The sequence below is a fragment of the Bos taurus genome, chromosome 7, assembly GCF_002263795.3.
Source record: "Bos taurus isolate L1 Dominette 01449 registration number 42190680 breed Hereford chromosome 7, ARS-UCD2.0, whole genome shotgun sequence".
Lineage (NCBI taxonomy): Eukaryota > Metazoa > Chordata > Mammalia > Artiodactyla > Bovidae > Bos > Bos taurus.
The window spans coordinates 67,370,798-67,391,433 of record NC_037334.1 but is presented as its reverse complement, the minus strand read 5'-3'; the positions used below and the strand labels follow the sequence as shown (position 1 = coordinate 67,391,433).

The following is a 20,636-nucleotide window of genomic DNA, read 5'->3' as shown; positions in this document are numbered from 1 at the left end:
AACCTTTCTGAGATCACTTGATAAGCATTTTAAGAGGATAGATATTTAAATGATGTTAGATTTGCATCATGAAAATTACATCAAACTGCAGGAAAAGTTCAAATAGCCATTTTGTCATCACTGGTGGTGGTGGTAATGGGTTGAGGAGGAGGGTATTTTAACCTGGCTAATAAGACCTACATCTGTACAAGACTGGAACACAGCAACAAATGAAATTCTGTAGTTTCAAAGGCCTTGGGTAAAATTCAACTCAAGTAAACAGACTGCAAAATGTCATACTCAAGGGGAGAAACACACATCTTCTTTTCAGTAACTGTCAAAAGGAGTCTATTCATAAAATGGTAGTTGTTTGAGTTAGAAAAAAATAAGAGCAAAAGGGATGCTGCAACCTTCCGAAGCATTAAAATCATCAAAGAACATTAAAGCAGGTATCCTTCAGGGCAGGGTAAAAAGTTTGGTGAATAGAGTTGGGCTCATTACAGGCATTTTATGAGTCCAACCCAAAGAAAGTTTCTTATCCTACCAGTGTGGTTTTAAGAAAATTACTTGACTTCTCTGCTCCTCAGTTTCCTCATCTGTAAAATCAGATAGTCTCTTAATGGCCAGTATTGGAGGTAGAAATAAAAAAAGATATCTCTCGAATATATAGAGGGAAAAATTAGATAATATCCCAAATAAGGCTTTCTAAATGGTCTTCTGAAATCTCATGGTAATAAAGTGCTAAAAGTCAACAAGTAGACTTATACAGAATTTTTATAATTTATTTAGCTCAATCTCTTTGAGTCTTCATGTTCTATGTTTCAATTGATCCTTAAAGATAATTGTCAAATATGTTCAGAAAATGTTGCTATGTCAACATTAATTATCAGCTTATTTTAAATTAAATACAGCACTATTTGCTGAAATCTAGGCTTATTTGACTCAAACTCCCATTTTGCATACAAGGAAATTGAAATCCAAGAGAGGACGAGTATCATGCAGATAATAAGTAGCAAACTTGGCACAGCCCCTAGCTCACAATAGATGCTTACCATACATTGGCTGAATAAAGAAATAAACCAAGCTGTCTATGAGAAGAGACACACTGGATTTCCCAGCAAGAGTCTTTTCTTTTCACAAAGCAGTTCTGCTGATGCTTTCATGTTTGACACTAAGATATTTATTATCTGAGATGAAATTTCAATGCATGATGAATTTCAGGGTAAATTCAGTGAAGGCTGTGGAAAACCGTAAGAAAAGAGCCATCCTAAGACTTGATAAGTCAGCCACTGTTCTGCTGATATGCTAGGAGGCCCGGAAAATACAAAAAACATCATTTCCATATCCAAAGGAAATGGATGAATACAAAAGGGAACCGTGAGAAATACTAACACTTGCATAAAACCAGCCTAAGAAAGAATGTATTGAAAGAAAGATTCCAGAGGAGGAAATATACACACCATACACATATCCCCACGTATCCGGACAGTACTGGAAAGGTTCTTATCCTCACTACCCAACTTATCACACGCAGTGGTAACAGTCAGAAACAGGGACAAACCCTACCCTCAAAAGCAGCTTTCCATTTCCCTTTGATAACATTTTTGGAGGTGTTTATAGATTTTTCTAGGGGCTTCCCAGGTGGCACAGTGGTAAAGAACCAACCTGACAATGCAGGAGACACAGGTTTAATCCCTGGGTTGGAAGATCCCCTAGAGAAAAAAATGGCAACCCACCCCAGGATTTTCCTGGAGATTCCCATGGACAAAGGAGCCTAGTGGACTACACACCATGTGATTGCCAAGAGTTGGACATAACTTAGCAACTAAACAGCAACAGAGGATTTTCTACCTTACAGCAGGTTGGTGATAGACTAATTTGTACTTTACAGGAAAAGCACTGTTAGTTAGCACATATTTGCAACATTTCTGACCTTAAATTTTTACTATGGAAACTGAGACTTCCAAAAGCACACTAAAATAAAGACATATACCCAAGTCTCGTGAAAACTGTTACAACAGCATCACAAATTGGAGAGGGGCATAAAGGAACTCAGCTCCTTACCATTCCTCAGATAATTAACCTTGCTGATACCTGTAAAAATGCTAAATAGTTTCAGGCTGGCTTTCAATGACTCTGGACAGATAAAATGTAACATCTACATTAAATGACAATTTTTTTCTCAATATAATTTCCTGCATATTAATTAAATTATTATTATTATTATCATTATTTTTGACAATAGGGTCAACTACTTTGACCGTTTCCAAATTCTTATAATGAAACTGATACAGTTTTTAAAAAATGACAGTATTTTGCTTTCAGCTACAGTTAGGTGGATGCATAGACATACATAATGACTCAGAGGCCACATAAATGGGATATAATGTTACTCTTTTTGCTCCGGATTGTCATCCCTCATATAATCTCTACAACCCAAAATGGCAGTTTACTATTTACCCAGTATTGTAAGGAACCAGCAAGCACTTCACAAGCATAATTTCACTTGATCTTCACTCTGTATCAAGTGGGCATGAGAATCACCCCCATCCCACAAATGAAAAAACCAAGGCTGGCAGCAGTTCAGTGAATTACAACAAAGTGGAGGAGCCTACACTTGATCCCAGGCAGTTTCCTTTTAGTGCTTTTAATTAAATGGAATCACCTCTGCCAAGTCTGAGGAGGCCTTACAAATAGCTGTGAAAAGAAGAGAAGAGAAAAGCAAAGGAGAAAAGGAAAGATATAAGCATCTGAATGCAGAGTTCCAAATAATAGCAAGGAGAGAAAAGAAAGCCGTCCTCAGCGATCAATGCAAAGAAATAGAGGAAAACAACAGAATAGGAAAGACTAGAGATCTCTTCAGGAAAATTAGAGATACCAAGGGAACATTCATGCAAAGATGGGCTCAATAAAGGACAGAAATGCTATGAACCTAACAGAAGCAGAAGATATTAAGAAGAGGTGGCAAGAATACACACAACTGTACAAGAAAGATCTTCACGACCCAGATAATCACTATGGTGTGATCCCTCACCTAGAGCCAGACATCCTGGAATGCGAAGTCAAGTTGGCCTTAGAAAGCATCACTACGAACAAAGTTAGTGGAAGTGATGGAATTCCAGCTAAGCTATTTCAAATCCTGAAAGATGATGCTGTGAAAGTGCTGCACTCAATATGCCAGCAAATTTGGAAAACTCAGCAGTGGCCACAGGACTGGAAAAGGTCAGTTTTCATTCCAATCCCAAAGAAAGACAATGCCAAAGAATGCTCAAACTACCGCACAATTGCACTCATCTCACACGCTAGTAAAGTAATGCTCAAAATTCTGCAAGCCAGGCTCCAGCAGTACGTGAACCGTGAACTTAAGTATAATAGTAATCATACTTAATCTGCTTTAAAGATGCCCTTCGAATCAAAGAAGGAAAAACAACCTATCTCCCTTTACAAAAAAAAAAAAAACTCAAATAAAGGGAAGAGAAGTGTGTTTTTGAAATACGACCTTCACATTTTCATCAGTCTGTTAGCACACTTTCAAAGGTACTATGAGGAGCATGAACATGAGAGCTTAAAGCATGGGCACTGAAGGTTTTTACATAAACCAGACAGAAAGCATATGTACTTCGTCCTGCTAGGAAGGCCTATTCATGATCAACTAAAAGTGTGCACCACACTTATCGTATCAGTGAGAAATTCAGAAAATCAATAAAAGCAAGCTTGTGGCTACAAATAATTTTTCATCAGCTCTGGGCCTCCATCTTGCACAAATGATGAGGCCTGTGGTGCCACAAGTAGGAAGCCAGGCCAACACCTCAGCTACCTTGCTCTGCCAATTTCCAGAAGCCTTTGGTTATAAGCACTTTTTTTCTTTGAGGCATATTAAATTGACAGCAAATGAGTTGTCAGTTGAATTGTCTGAGATATTCTCCAGTTTCTCTTGGACATGCCCTGTGCTCCTAGGCTGATACAGACCCACTGTACTACACAATAGGTGAGCACAGACTTAAATTCTAGTAAGTCTAGGAAAGGGTCTGGACCCTGACCCCTTCTTGCTATGCAACCTTAAAAAAATATTTTTACTTGTCTCTTCTCTGGCTTCCCATAACAGAAATCTCTATTCCAGATGGTTGTTATTAGTTGTATTTGTGACTTTTCAAACCTTACAGTACAATGCCTGATGCACTCACCATAAGCATGCCATGAGTGGTGGTTTTGGAGGGCTCTCTTTCTCCTCTCTCCATCTGTCTCTCTCTCCCCACTGCCCTCCATATATATAGATCATCCATATATATAGATCATTATATATATATGATCTATATATATATCCCTAAACATATGTAGAACAAGTATACAACACTCAACAAATTGTATGTGTGTATAGAGAAAATATATACAATACCTACACATGTAAGTATGTGTATGTACATATATACCATACACAAACACACAAAGAATGATTATCATTGTAACTGGAAAAGAAGACGGGATCACCTGACTCAACTCAGAAGATTCTAACACTAGCCTAGGTATGCATCTAAGATATATAAACACAATTATCCTCAAATCTTAAGATATAATACAACAGTTTGCCAAAAGTTTCCTGTGGACATAGAATATGGAAATACACAGTTTATCACATGTACCACTTCTTTACATGTCTCTTATCACATAAGGAACAATCTCAATTTCTTTTTTCTATCAAAGATGTCTGCACGAATTTCTCTTCATGCTTAGACTGCCTCCCCTCTGATCACCTCTGTTATTGAGACAGGGTAGCCTTCCATTTCTTCCATTATAATTTTGTCCATCCCACCACATCCCACAAGCTGGTAACAAAAGACTAGATCATTGCGTAAAAGGAGGGAGGGAGAAAGGTAAGAGAAAAAGAAAAGAGCAGATGAGGAGGAGAGAAGGCTGTGAAAATGATTAACTATCTTTAAATGTATTTGCCTTCAAAAAAGATAGAAGTCACAAGTCCATACCTTAGCAGTCCTAATCTTCTCAAATCTTGAATGCAACGTTCAGGGCAACATTGGGGTTGAAGTAATCTGCTCAGGCCACCACCAGAGGGATGATTTTTGTAACCTCCACGCAGGCTCCAGGACAGCCTTTTCCAAGTCTTTGAGGATGGAGGTTTCTTCCAGGTCTACAAGATCATAAGTGAAAGAAAATATTCAAAACAATACCAACAACAAACATACAACAATGTTATTAGATTCCAGATCATCTGGTGTAAAGAAATTAAACAAAAGACACATTGTATTCTGACTGATGTAACACACATAGTTACTTGAATGGATTCAGTCCTGATCATAAAGAATCATACCAAATCAGAAAAAGTCAATAGTATATCAAGGTTAGATATTTTCTGAAGACATGACTAGCCAAAATTGCTCACTCAACACATAGGGAAACACAGAGAGGAAATGTGATTTTCTCATGGTGACTCATTATCTGTGGCATATTTCAACCAGCGAAGCAAGCAAATCTTAGTAAACATAAGCAAAGTAATTAATACTATGGTCAATGCTAAAATGAGACAAAGGGACAATACATCACTTCTTTATTTTAAAATACTTGGCTTCTAAGACACCAAACATGCTTGTTATCAAGAGGGCCACAGTCTGTGGGTTATATGTGTTAGATCTATTCAATCTCCCTATCCCTAACATAAGAGCATCGTGGAACTCAGCCCTGAACCTTCTTTCCAAGTACACTTGTCCACCAGGGGGCGTTTTTAAGTTCCACAGCTTAAAATACTATTATATACTGACAACTCTGAAATGTGTCTCCAGACCCAGATATTTCCGGTAACTCCAGATTCCCCTATTAATGGACTGTTCAAAATTTGTACTTGGAATTCTAACAGATATGTCGGATAGTCCATGCCCAAACACCAACGTCCTTCCAAAGGAAGGCCCACACTCTTCCTAGTTTATGCCTTCCCAGTCAGTGCCAATATAATTCACCCCATTAGTCAGTCCCAAAGTTTTCCAGTGAGCCCTGACTCTTCTCTTTCATCCATGTCCTCTAAAACATCAGCAAATTCTGGTGGCTCTATCTTCAGGATAAATCCAGCAGCTGATCACTACTGTCACCTCCTTTATATTACCACACTGGTTCACAGCATCCTCATAGACCTATAGGGCTATACAGCAGGTGTGCTCAAACCACAGTTGTCACTCTCAAATGACTGCTTGAGTACGACAGTGACACCACACTGCTCAAAAATCACACTGGCATTCACAAAGCCATCATTGTTACCATGCCTTTCTCTCACTTGTCCCACTTATTCAGCTCCAGCCACGCTGGTCTCCAACCTCTTCCCCAAACACGCCTCTGACTACTGGAGATTCGAACTCTCACAGTTCCCTTTACCTGAAGTCTTCTTTTTCCCGTCAGTGCTTCATATTTTTGTCACAACATTACCTTTTCAGCAAGGTCTCTTGTTATCATATTGTTTAAAACTTTAAACCCTGATCATATCTCTTCATTCCCCCTTCTCAGTTTAAAACTTGCTGAAAACTTTGTGATATTCTATATCGTTTCCTTGTTTATTACCTGCCTTCTCTAATAAAACATAAACGCCACATTAACAAGGGATTTAATCTCCAGTATCCTTCTATCTCTTCCAGCACTTTCCCCACAACCTAGCACAAAGAAAGACATCAGTATATATTTTTGAATGAATGAACATAAAAGCTAAGTAAACCTTCTCCGGGTCACTCAGGTGACAAATGGCTGAGCCAGATTTGAACCAAAGGCATTCTGTCCCAGTGAACTTGATTCTATGTAACTGTGACCACGTGAAAACCTTCCAGGGCAGCTGTTAGAAATAGATTCAGTTGAATCTGGCATGCATTACTACAGGAATTTGTGGATTAAACAAATGAAATGCCCAAAATGATTTATAGAAACACATAAAGAGTACATGTTGCATGCACTGGAATGAAGCTGCCTACATACTAATTCCAATTTCACTGTTAACTTTCTCCACATCTTCCTCAGTTTGCCCGGCCCCTCCCTCTATGACTTTATTTCTTGTCCCTCCCTGAAGGTAGATCAAGACAAGGGATCCAAGATTAGACAAATAAAAGGAAAGAGAAGTTTTTGGGAAAAGACGTGGCATAGGAAGCAAAGGACTTTGCATCTGGGTCTAATTCATCACCAGTTCAACTTGTACTTTAAGGGTGTAGTCTCTTCATTGCTGGGCAAAAATACATGGTCTACAGAGATCTTCCAACTTTAAAAAATGATTATTTTCCTTTTTGATTATTAAAAGGCTCCCTTATTCTTAGTAGTCTAAGATTGGTTAGGAAATAGAGGGCGACACTTAAGAATGAGGCTTTGGGATAATTAGAGAACTCAACTTCTGGTTCCACAAGAATAAAACCCTGACTAAGAAACTCAATCTCCTGAAGGATCGTATTTTTATCCAAAAGTGAGATGACAGAAATACCTATCCCTTTAGAATGCTTATAAAAATGAAACAGGGTAACATAAATCATTCATTACTGTACATGACATAAGTACTCAATAAAAGTTTGTTGCTCCTAATGTTTTATTTTTATGGTTGCAGGCTTACATTCTGCATGACATTTCATGATTTTATCTACCTGCATCTCACTGCCCCTCCAGAGCTTGAGTTGTTCCTGTCCTTTATCACATGAGATGGCTTCTGCCGCCCTTGCTGTGACTTTGAGCAACTTTCTCTGGATGGTCCTCAGGCTCAGATGAATATCATTACCCCAACTGCCCCTACAGTCTGGGGCAGATGACAGAACTTTGTAACATGAGAAACTCATTTTCTGGGTCACTTCTCGTCCTCTTGCTGATGCCTGGCAATTTGAGGATGATCTTGGCCCTACTATTACAGCAGGCTGAAAATTGTCAAGCCACAGTCTACAATTATCCCTGCGTTCCAAGGCCAAGAAACACAAATTTGAAAGCAAACAATGCTATAATTCAGCACAATGATATACGGAGTTATTAAAGAAATTGTGCTGACTGCTTTGAGAATTCAAGTCTCCAATCTATCCAAACACATTTTCTTTTCTTTTTTCCTAACTAATATTAAGAAACTGTTTTTGTTTGGGTAGTAACAACATAAAAAATATGTCACGTACCTTTCAGATTTCATTACACCACAACATAGTAAAAAGTTACGGTGCTTCAGGGAAAAGTTACTTACACTTCGTTCTAAGTCACTGAAGTATACTACCACTTGGTTGGAAATGCATTTACTAACAAATGTTTATTGAGTACATAATATTTGCCAATAACAAGGACTGGAGATATGGTAAGAAATATTAAAGACTTCATTGCTACCCTGGTCCAGTTTTCATTCCAGGCAGCTTTTGTCTTTTGCAATTTCCTAACTTCTGTCTCAGATGTGGGAAGACATGGCAACCCCCCCACAAAATCGATGGTTCACCAACATACTGATAGAACCGTACTAATATAAGGAGCCTAATTTCTGCTTGATATGTAGAGAGAATTCTGGAACTCTTGGTTTACTTGGGAGAAAATCTCATTTATTTGTATGTTCCCCACTCCTCACCCAATACACCCATCTTCTGAGATGATACTGGTTTATTTACCACCGTCAACAAAAGAAAAAGTATTCACCAAATGTACAAGTACATGATTCGTGAATAAGATGCTACGTGGGTGGTAGGGTGTACAGGACACTGGGCTCAGACAACAACTTCAGAAATTAGCTTTTCTGAAATCTTTGGAAACAGTGATTACACACAAAATAAACTGAGAAAGCATATATACTACAAATATTGTCAAAGGGATCACGTCAAGATACAACAATGTGCCTTTCAAATCACCAGTGTCTGCATGGTGAGAATGCTCATCATAGAGGCGGGTGGCCTCTTTGTGTGTCGGGCAGCCTTGAATGCTTCAGGGAATATGTCATTTTTCAAGAGGTATCAATTAGGGGCTGTTAGGTGTCAGAATGTGAATCACACCCAATGGTTGAGTGTGCCTTAAAAATGACTCCTGTGAGTACAGCACAAGTATGTGCACTGATCCACAAACACGGACACAATCCCAAGAGAGGCAGGCAACTAGAAAAGGCAGGGGCAGGGAGAGAATGAGGGGGCCATGAAGGTACTGCAACTCTAAAATGGATCTTGATTAGGATTTCCCAGTTGAAGCATTTGGGGGAAGGGATAAATTGTGAATTTAAATCTACCTACACCAGCAGGGTTGGGTCCTGCCAGAAACTGGAGAAGCAATGCTGCTGCTGCTGCTGCTAAGTCACTTCAGTCGTGTCCAACTCTATACAATCCCATAGATGGTAGCCCACCAGGCTCCCCCGTCCCTGGGATTCTCCAGACTAGACAACTGGAGTGGATCACCATTTCCTTCTCCAACGCATGAAAGTAAAAAGTCAAAGTGAAGTCGCTCAGTCGTGTCCGACTCTTCACACCCCATGGACTGCAGACCACCAGGCTCCTCCATCCATGGGATTTTCCAGGCAAGAGTACTGGAGTGGGGTGCCAACCCCTTCTCTGGAAGCAATGCTAGTATCTTTCAAAGGGAATTGCCATTATGCATACATCACATATATCTCCAAGGCTATGCCTCAAGTATAAGGAAGTGGGGGTTTGGATTAAGTGATTCACTTGAAAATCATTCAATTAGAAAAGGACAGAATTCAAATTCAGTGCACAGTGTGTGTTGCACTCAGTGACTTAGTCATTTCTGACTCTGCATGGACTGTAGCCTGCCAGGCTTCTCTGTCCAAGGGATTCTCTAGGCACGAATACTAGAGTGGGTAGCCACTGCCTTCTCCAGGGGATCTTCCTGACCCAGAGATCAAAACTTCGTCCCTTGTGTCTCCTGCATTAGGCAGATTCTTTACCTCTAGCACCACTTGGGAAGACCCCCTGATGCTTAGTGGTGTTCCCCAATCATGCTGACAATCACAATTGATTCTTTCCTAGATTTTATTTCCAATTAAACCTAGTTCTGACACTTGGAAATCCCTCATTTTGAACTCTGAGGGAAGAATGCTGTCTCATCTCCTAAGAATGTCAATGTGAAAACTGGCCCTAGTCAGTCTCTGTCAATGACTGTGAAGGCATACAAACAGGAGAGGGCACATTTCTTCCAAAGTCAGAGGAGCTCATGTGACACACTGGAACAGTGGCTTCCTGAGCAGCCAAGATAGGGGACCAAATTAACTTGCAAAATATAAATCACATTTGCTACTAGTTGACATTACTAAAATAATGTCAGGCCCATGCAATGTAATAGACTTAGGGGATTAAGGTACCACCCTCCAGAACTGTAATCACCCCTCTCTGGCTACATATTTGAAGACCTTATTTGATATCCATCTGTAGTTTGGACACTATACAAGAAAACTGATAGGCAGTGGCCAAATAAAATCTATGTGGATAGATTTTTAAGGAATATAGAACACATCTAGTGACTTTAGACACCTGATCTTTCAATGCATTAGCACCTGATTTCCTTATCTGATCAGACTTCTAAATAGAACAGTGAAATAAAAAAGACTCTAGAAAAAAAAGACACTAAACATTATCATGGAATTTTACAGAATCTCTTAGCATTAGGGCTAACTTCAGGTCTGTATTCTTCTTTGCTAGTTAATAAAATATTTATCTCAAACCTTATAAAGTAGGTCAAACACTGATGGTAGTAATAGCAGTAGCTCATAAGACATGCTTTTAATAGTATTCATAGAAGACATAATACCCGCCCTCACCCCTCTCCATGAGCGCCTGCCCACTAGGCCTCCAAGTCTGACACCTGCTCTTTCAGATATATAGAAACACAAGTCCTCCTTTTGCATTAAGAAATTGGTCTGTGTTGCCAGAGAAGCCATCATTGTTAAGCCTAAAAGCAAGTATACATATGAGTTCCCTAAACAGATCTGCTGTTTGCATGACTTGCCTTTTTTTAACCACCTAATCATAAACTTTCACATTTGCCTGTGGACCAACATCCCATGTGGATACAAACAAGATTCACAGTGGCAGCAATGCTATATCCACATGACCCCAAATGTAAACAGTGGGTGTTCTGGGCTGCCTTAAACCTGAGGGTAGTTGAATTCATCACACCCTCCTTATCTGTTAGCCTGAAAATGCCACTGGATCAGATGCTTAGATGGTCAGTGATAAAGCTACCAGGGACCATTTTAAGTGACAGCTTTCCATATATCTCCAGATAGTAACACAATAAAGAAAAGTATTAAAAAGAAACATGTAAAATATCACGTATGAAACGAGATGCCAGTCCAGGTTTGATGCACGATACTGGATGCTTGGGGCTAGTGCACTGGGACGACCCAGAGGGATGGTATGGGGAGGGAGGAGGGAGGAGGGTTCAGGATGGGGAACACATGTATACCTGTGGCGGATTCATTTTGATATTTGGCAAAACTAATACAATTATGTAATTATGTAAAGTTTAAAAATAAAATAAAAAAAAAAATAAAAAGTATCACCTCAATCCTAGAACACTGGTCCCTGATCTCCTATTCTTGGTCACATACATGTTAGACCTATTGTACTGCAGCACTATGAACACCACGGAATGATGTTCAGCTAAAACCTGTAACAGGAGGCTGTCAACCAGGATACTGTTTTGTCATGATACATCAACTCCAGAGGTTATACTGTTTTAGATTCCAGTCCATGTTTATTTCCTGACTCAGCTATCCACTATCTCTATCTCTGGGCATGCTATTTAACATTTCAATGCTTAATCTGCAAGATAAACTGCAATATTTAATCAAAGGGTTCTTTTTGAGGAGTAATTTGAACATACCAATGTTCAATCTGAATTAATACAAGGCATGTATGTTATTAATTCATGATGCTATGAATTTTATCACCTAAAACCTTACCATTATTCCTTACAAGGATTTTAGGAGAGTAAAAATAGTAGTATGTGTGACAATACATTCCTGTCTTGCCTACTAGACCAAGTCATTGAGAACATGAACTCTATTGTGTTCATGAACTCTCATACTGCTTATTTTCTCTTAGGCCCAGTGTAAGAACACAATAGAGTCAATCCATAGACACATCTGTTTATGGATATAAACTACTCACTTATGACACACTTTGGTGATTGATTTCCAGATGAAGCTACAGTATTTTTTGCTACCATTATGGTAGTCAAAAGGAAAGACTGGCCTAGGAAGTGGCCAGGTCTTCTCCCATGCTGATGTGTTGGGTAAACCCAAATAACCTGAGAATAACCTGAGAATAGAATAGATCCCAACACCTATCCTCCTAATGAAAGCACAATTGATTACCATCACTATTGGTAATCAACAAGAAGGGTCTCAGATATTATTTTTTGAGCCTGTATGTGCCAGCACTGTGCTGAGCTTGTATTTGCTCATGAAAGGTTTCCAATAAACGAATGAAATAATGTTATTATGATTCCCCTAAAGCCCCTGATACTGGGAAAGATTGAAGGCAGGAGGACAAGGGGACAGCAGAGGATGAGAAGGTTGGATGGCATCACTGACTCGATGGACATGAGTTTAGGTAAGCTCTAGGAATTGGTGATGGACAGCAAAGTATGGCGTTCCACAGTCCATGGAGTTGCAAAAAGTCGGACACGACTGAGCAACTGAACTGAACTGTCTCATATGGGGAATGTAATGGCTCAGAGTATTCAAGTAAGACATGAAACATCATAGAGTGTTGATGGGAGCCCTGGAAAGTCTTAGCCTGGGGTTTCAGTTTCCAACTTCTCTGATACTCTTCCCTACTGAGGTGTGAATTCATCTTTGTCTGTGATAAAAACTGTAAATATAGTTTTCCAGTTTGTTACTTATATTCTGACATCACTAATGTAATCTTGTAGGAATAATATTTTCATAACAGCAAAGAGGTACTATTCCTAATATATAGTGATTTTCTGAAGAGAGAAATGAAAAACACTAGTGATTATCTAGAATAACAGGTAGCTATCTAGAATAAGAGACAAGTGATAACAATAGGAAATTTAAAGAAAAATAAATGCAAATAACCTATAAACTCAGCAACACTCATAAAAAATGCCAATTATGGATGGGAAAATCAGAACATCAATGAGAATATTAACTGCAAAGGAATAAAACACTACAGATACATTTAAATTTATGAATGTATAGTGGTACTAAGAACAAAGGGCCCCATAGGTCACATTTGGAAGATGACAGAGACTCACATCAATATTTTGAAATGGTAAATAAAAGAAAATAAAGCATTTTTCCTGCCTTTCCTTGTGTAAAATAAAATTTGAATGCCAACATTTTGTAAGCCCTAACGAAATACTAGATACCGGTAATAATTATCAATGGCTGCTATGGACACAAAAGAAAGACATTTTACATGCCTCCTTATGGAAGCACATAGCCCTAACTATGAAGTAGTCTAGCCAGAAACAGACAATCTGTATTTAATCTGCTAGTAAATTGGAAATACGGGTGACTATGACATTGCTATATACATCACAGTGACACAATCAGGAACATCCAGACTGTGGTAATGTCTACAGGACAAACAGCCCTATTGTGTTCAATAAGCAGAGTGTGAGAAAAAGAAAGGAGGGTCATGAGGAACCTATGGATTAAGAGATGTAGGAGACATGAAAGTTAATTCTGTGGATGGAACTTATTTGGATCTTGATTTACAAACAAGATCAAAGAAAGTATATAATCTGTAGTTTTTATAGTACCTAAATTTTTAAAGTATCTGAATATTTGAACAGTATGAAAAGGCAAAATGATAGGATAATGAAAGAGGAACCCCCCCAGGTCGGTAGGTGCCCAATATGCTACTGGAGATCAGTGGAGAAATAACTCCAGAAAGAATGAAGGGATGGAGCCAAAGCAAAAACAATACCCAGTTGTGGATGGGACTGGTGATAGAAGCAAGGTCCGATGCTATAAGGAGCAATATTGCATAGGAACCTGGAATGTCAGGTTCGTGAATCAAGGCAAATTGGAAGTGGTCAAATAGGAGATGGCAAGAGTGAACGTTGACATTCTAGGAATCAGCAAACTAAGATGGACTGGAATGGGAAATTTAACTCAGATGACCATTATATCTACTACTGTGGGCAGGAATGCCTTAGAAGAAATGGAGTAGCCATCATGGTTAACAAAAGAGTCTGAAATGAAGTACTTGGATGCAATCTCAAAAATGACACAATGATCTCTGTCCAATCCCAAGGCAAACCATTCAATATCAGGGTAATGCAAGTCTATGCCCCAATGAGTAATGCTGAAGAAGCTGAAGTTGGACGGTTCTATGAAGACCTACAAAACCTTCTAGAACTAACACCCAAAAAATATGCCCTTTTCATTATAGGGGACTGGAATGTAAAAGTAGGAAGTCAAGAAACACCTGGAGTCACAGGCAAATTTTTCTCGGAGTACAGAATGAAGCCGGGCAGAGTCTAATAGAGTTTTGCCAAGAGAACACACTGGTCACAGCAAACACCCTCTTCCAACAACACAAGAGAAGACTCTACACATGGACATCACCAGATGGTCAACAGTAAAATCAGACTGATTATATTCTTTGCAGGCAAAGATGGAGAAGCTCTATACAGTCAGCAAAAACAAGACTAGGAGCTGACTGTGGCTCAGACCATGAACTCCTTACTGCCAAATTCAAACTTAAATGGAAGAAAGTAGGGAAAACCATGAGACCATTCAGGTATGACCTAAATCAAATCCCTTATAATTATACTGTGGAAGTGAGAAATAGATTCAAGGGACTAGATCTAATAGATAGAGTGCCTGATGAATTATGGACAGAGTTTCATGACATTGTACAGGAGACAGGGATCAAGACCATCCCCATGGAAAAGAAATGCAAAAAAGCAAAATGGCTGTCGGGGAGGCCTTACAAATTACTGTGAAAGGAAGAGAAGTGAAAAGCAAAGGAGAAAAGGAAAGCTATAAGCATCAGAATGCAGAGTTCCAAAGAAGAGCAAGAAGAGATAAGAAAGCCTTCCTCAGAGATCAATGCAAAGAAATAGAGGAAAACAGTAGAATGGGAAAGACTAGAGATCTCTTTAAGAAAATTAGAGACACCAAGGGAACATTTCATGCAAAGATGGGCTCGATAAAGGACAGAAATGGTATGGACCTAACAGAAGCAGAAGATATTAAGAAAGGTGGCAATACACCAGAATACACACAGAATACATCAGAATACACAGAAAAACTGTACAAAAAGAGCTTCACGACCCAGATTATCATGATGGTGTGATCCCTCACAATCACCTAGAGCCAGACATCCTTGAATGTGAAGTCAAGTTGGCCTTAGAAAGCATCACTATGAACAAAGCTAGTGGAGGTGATGGAATTCCAGTTGAGCTATTTCAAATCCTGAAAGATGATGCTGTGAAAGTACTGCACTCAATATGCCAGCAAATTTGGAAAACTCAGCAGTGGCCACAGGACTAGAAAAGGTCAGTTTTCATTCCAATCCCAAAGAATGCTCAAACTACTGCACAATTGCACTCATCTCACATGATAGTAAAGTAATGCTCAAAATTCTCCAAGCCGGGCTTCAACAATACATGAACCATGAACTTCCAGACGTTCAAGCTGGTTTCAGAAAAGGCAGAGGAATCAGAGATCAAATTGCCAACATCCGCTGGATCATCGAAAAACCAAGAGAGTTCCAGAAAAACATCTTTTTCTGCTTTACAGATTATGCCAAAGCCTTTGCCTGTGTGGATCACAATAAACTGTGGAAAATTCTGAAAGAGATGGGAATACCAGACCACCTGATCTGCCTCTTGAGAAACCTATATGCAGGTCAGGAAGCAACAGTTAGAACTGGACATGGAACAACAGACTGGTTCCAAATAGGAAAAGAAGTACATCAAGGCTGTATATTGTCCCCCTGCTTATTGAACTTATATGCAGAGTACATCATGAGAAACGCTGGACTGGAAGAAACACAAGCTGGAATCAAGATTGCCGGGAGAAATATCAATAACCTCAGATATGCAGATGACACCACCCTTATGGCAGAAAGTGAAGAGGAACTCAAAAGCCTCTTGATGAAGGTGAAAGAAGAGAGTGAAAAAGTTGGCTTAAAGCTCAACATTCAGAAAATGAAGATCATGGCATCTGGTCCCATCATTTCATGGGAAATAGATGGGGAAACAGTGGAAACAGTGGCCGACTTTATTTTCCTGGGATCCAAAATCACTGCAGATGGTGACTGCAGCCATGAAATTAAAAGACGCTTACTCCTTGGAAGGAAAGTTATGACCAACCTAGATAGCATATTCAAAAGCAGAGACATTACTTTGCCAACAAAGGTCTGTCTAGTCAAGGCTATGGTTTTTCCAGTGGTCACGTATGGATGTGAGAGTTGGACTGTGAAGAAAGCTGAGCACCGAAGAATTAATGCTTTTGACTGCGGTGTTGGAGAAGAGTCTTGAGAGTCCCTTGGACTGCAAGGAGATCCAACCAGTCCATCCTAATGGAGATCAGTCCTGAGTGTCATTGGAAGGACTGATGTCAAACCTGAAACCCCAATACTTTGGCCACCTGATGGGAGGAACTGACTCATTGGAAAAGACCCTGATACTGGGAAAGATTCAGGGCAGGAGGAGAAGGGGACAACAGAGGATGAGATGGCTGGATGGCATCACTGACTCGATGGACATGAGTTTGAGTAAACACCAGGAGTTGGTGATGGACAAGGAGGCCTGGTATGCTGCGATTCATGGGGTCGCAAAGAGTCGGATAAGACTGAGTGACTGAACTGAACTATTAGATTGTTCTAAATAATTAACAATATCTTTAGTGTAGTAATGGCAGTTATATTTAAAAAAGGATGTCACCTTTTAATGATGAACACTGAAATATCTGGAAATGAATACAAAGAAACAATTGGATAGGGCAGTAGGAATCAGCCAATTAAACTCTATTCTGCAGATGAGAGGAGTGACTTGTGACACAGAAGTAGTTGGGGTTAAGCGGATGATAAAAACCCAGGTCTCTAAAGCTCAGTTACTATAATTCAAGACCAAGCCAGTTCACATGACATCTTAAATACTTCTATGATTCGATTAAAAGCACAATTTGTCTTAGATATATTATCAGAAAGCTGATCGGAATATGTAGTATAGAGGAAGAGGTGTGCATTGTGTAAATGAACTTGAGATGGGAAAGAGGGCTTTATTTTTCTGTAGACTTTATTACAGCAGTTTTAGGTTGACAGCAAAATTGAGCAGAGAGGTCTCATACATGCCCTGCCCCTACACATGCAGATCTACCCCCACCACCAATACCCTGCACTAGAATGGTACAACTGTTACACCTGACGAACCTACACTGATATATCAAAATAACCCAAAGTCTGTAGTTTACCTCTGGGTTCACTCTTAATGTTGTACATTTTATGGACTTTGACAAATACATCCACTATAATAGTATCATACAGAATGGTTTCCTGCCTGAGAAATTCCCTCCTCTCTATCCATCATTCCCAGCACCCGCTGGCAACCACTGATCTTTTTTACTTTTTCCACAATTTTTCCTTTTCTAGAGTGTCATATAGTTTGATTCATATAGTATGTCACCATTTCAAACCAGCTTCTTTCACTTAGAAAAATGCATTTAAGTTTCTTCCATGTCCTCTTATGGCTTGATAGCTCATATTTTTTTCAGGTCTGAGTAACAAACATTACATTGTAAGTACCATATGTTATTGATCTAGTCACCAACTAGCTGCTTCCAAGTTTTGGTAATTATGAATAAATGTGTGTAAAGATCCACATGTAGGTTTTCCTGCAAACTTAAGCTTTCAGCTCCTTTGGAGGTACCAAGGAGGAGCACAATGGCAGGATCATAAGGTAAGAGTGTATTTAGTAAGAAACTGCCTGATTGCCTTCAGATGGATTTAACAAATCAGCGCCTAAAATGAAAATCACACATATCCAATGTCATTCTAAAAACGTCTTAGAAAGAATGTTGAGAATGAACTTATAGATCTCAGAATTTCTGTGAGAGAAGAGAATTTTTCAGTAGGTCACTGTATTCCCAATAGTATTTCTAGTAGTTAGAACAGTGCTGGTACATAATAAATTCTGGTAAAATGTTTGTTAACTGAATAGATGAGCCCAAAAGAGAAAAAAAAAGAAATTCAGTTTCTGAGCAGACAACTGTTTATTAGGTTGAACAAGTGAAGTGAAGACTCATCTTAGGGGGCTGGTAGTGTGAAAAGTAAGTATTTTTCAAAAATGGACTGTCACTCAGTTAGATCAAAGTCTTCATCCTGTAGGAGAGGTGAAAGCCTGGAACAGAGAACAAAGCAAAATCCTGCCTCTCTTACTCTGGGCATGTGCTCATTACATGAAATGGGGAACAGAATCTTCCGCACTATTTAAACAGTTCTCTCTTCATTTGCTATGCACGTACAGTTGAATTTACGTAAATTAAATGCACATAAGCTGAAGCTCCACTATAATTACAAAACCACTGCATTGGAAATAAGCTTTCAATGAAATTACATTAGAAACCAGAAAGATTAAATTAGATTTAGAAACATATTTGGCCCCATGAAGAGACAGATTATGGAAACTTTATAAAACAACACAGATACACATCACACACCAGCAGAATATCTGGCTAGGAAAAGAAACAGCCTTGTTACCTAGACCAGGAAAAGAAAGCTATCATCTAATTTCAAAACAGTAAATACGGAGTCAATCAAACCTTTGAATGAAACCACTGCTCTTCAAATGTAAGCAATTCACCTATTCATCTGGCCTTAGCTTCCCATGATATAAAAGAGATAATAATACCTATGGTTACTGAAAGGAGGCAAAACATATGACAAATCTAGCACCTTGGTTTTTCAATTTTTAAAACAAACATACAAAACATCATAGTATTATAGTTTTATAACTACAGGAGAACATAGGCAAAACACTCTCTGACATACATCACAGCAGGATCCTCTATGACCCACCTCCTGGAATATTGGAAATAAAAGCAAAAATAAACAAATGGGACCTAATTAAACTTAAAAGTTTCTGCACAACAAAGGAAACGATTAGCAAGGTGAAAAGGCAGCCTTCAGAATGGCAGAAAATAATAGCAAATGAAGCAACTGACAAACAACTAATCTCAAAAATATGCAAGCAATTCCTACAGCTCAACTCCAGAAAAAAAATGACCCAATCAAAAAATGGGCCAAAGAACTAAATAGACATTTCTCCAAAGAAGACATACAGATGGCTAACAAACACATGAAAAGATGCTCAACATCACTCATTATCAGAGAAATGCAAATCAAAACCACTATGAGGTACCATTTCACACCAGTCAGAATGGCTACGATCCAAAAGTCTACAAGCAATAAATGCTGGAGAGGGTGTGGAGAAAAGGGAACCCTCTTACACTGTTGGTGGGAATACAAACTAGTACAGCCACTATGGAGAACAGTGTGGAGATTCCTTAAAAAACTGGAAATAGAATTGCCTTATGACCCAGCAATCCCACTGCTGGGCATACACAGTGAGGAAACCAGAAGGGAAAGAGACACGTGTACCCCAATGTTCATCACAGCACTGTTTATAATAGCCAGGACATGGAAGCAACCTAGATGCCCATCATCAGATGAATGGATAAGAAAGCTGTGGTACATATACACAATGGAGTATTACTCAGCCATTAAAAAGAATACATTTGAATCAGTTCTAATGAGGTGGATGAAACTGGAACCTATTATACAGAGTGAAGTAAGCCAGAAAGAAAAACACCAATACAGTATACTAACGCATATATATGGAATTTAGAAAGATGGTAACAATAACCCTGTGTACGAGACAGCAAAAGAGACACTGATGTATAGATCAGTCTTATGGACTCTGTGGGAGAGGGAGAGGGTGGGGAGATTTGGGAGAATGGCATTGAAACATGTATAATATCATGTTTGAAACAAGTCGCCAGTCCAGGTTCGATGCACGATACTGGATGCTTGGGGCTGGTGCACTGGGACGACCCAGAGGGAGGGTATGGGGAGGGAGGAGGAGGGAGGAGGGTTCAGGATGGGGAGCACGGGTATACCTGTGGCGGATTCATTTTGATGTTTGGCAAAACTAATACAATATTGTAAAGTTTAAAAATAAAATAAAATAAAATTTAAAAAAGGAAAAAAAAGTAGAAAGTTAAAAATGAAAAAAAAAAAAAAATCATAGTAACAATTCCTAAATCAAAATATGAAGTTCTGGGAAATTCAGGTTTGCTGATCCTAAGCCTTACCAAAGTATGTACTTCCAACCACTGCCCAAGCTAAGCTACTATTTAATATTTATTAAGAATCAACAGATCTCTATGAGTTATATAAATGTGCCTTAGATGGCTATTATTTTTCCCTCACCCTTCTTCCCAGACAAATGGGAAGCTAAATTAGTCACTTATCATGAAGTTCTTTCAAAACATTAAAGTCTAAAGAAATAGCTGATAATTGTTCTCAGCCATCTGGCATCAAGTTATGCTCATGAACTGAACTGAACCATTTGGTAAAAATCCAAAAAAGTTTATCTTAATTTTACATCTTACTAAAGGTTCTAAATTGAGAAATTTCTAAAAGGAAAAAACAGTATATTAAAAAGGAAAACAGAAAGTAAATCCT

The 20,636-nt window shown here is 38.9% G+C and overlaps 1 protein-coding gene across 6 annotated transcripts in view; it reads right to left on the bottom strand.

The window, feature by feature from the left end:
* Nucleotides 1–20,636, bottom strand: part of SGCD (sarcoglycan delta) — a 1,117,349-nt gene that overhangs the window by 633,418 nt on the left and 463,295 nt on the right. For all 6 annotated transcript variants that reach the window (XM_059888161.1, XM_024994220.2, XM_059888159.1 and 3 more), the window contains one exon: nucleotides 4,959–5,122. The gene's annotated coding sequence lies outside the window, so the exon portion shown is untranslated. The remainder of the gene's footprint in view (nucleotides 1–4,958; nucleotides 5,123–20,636) is intronic.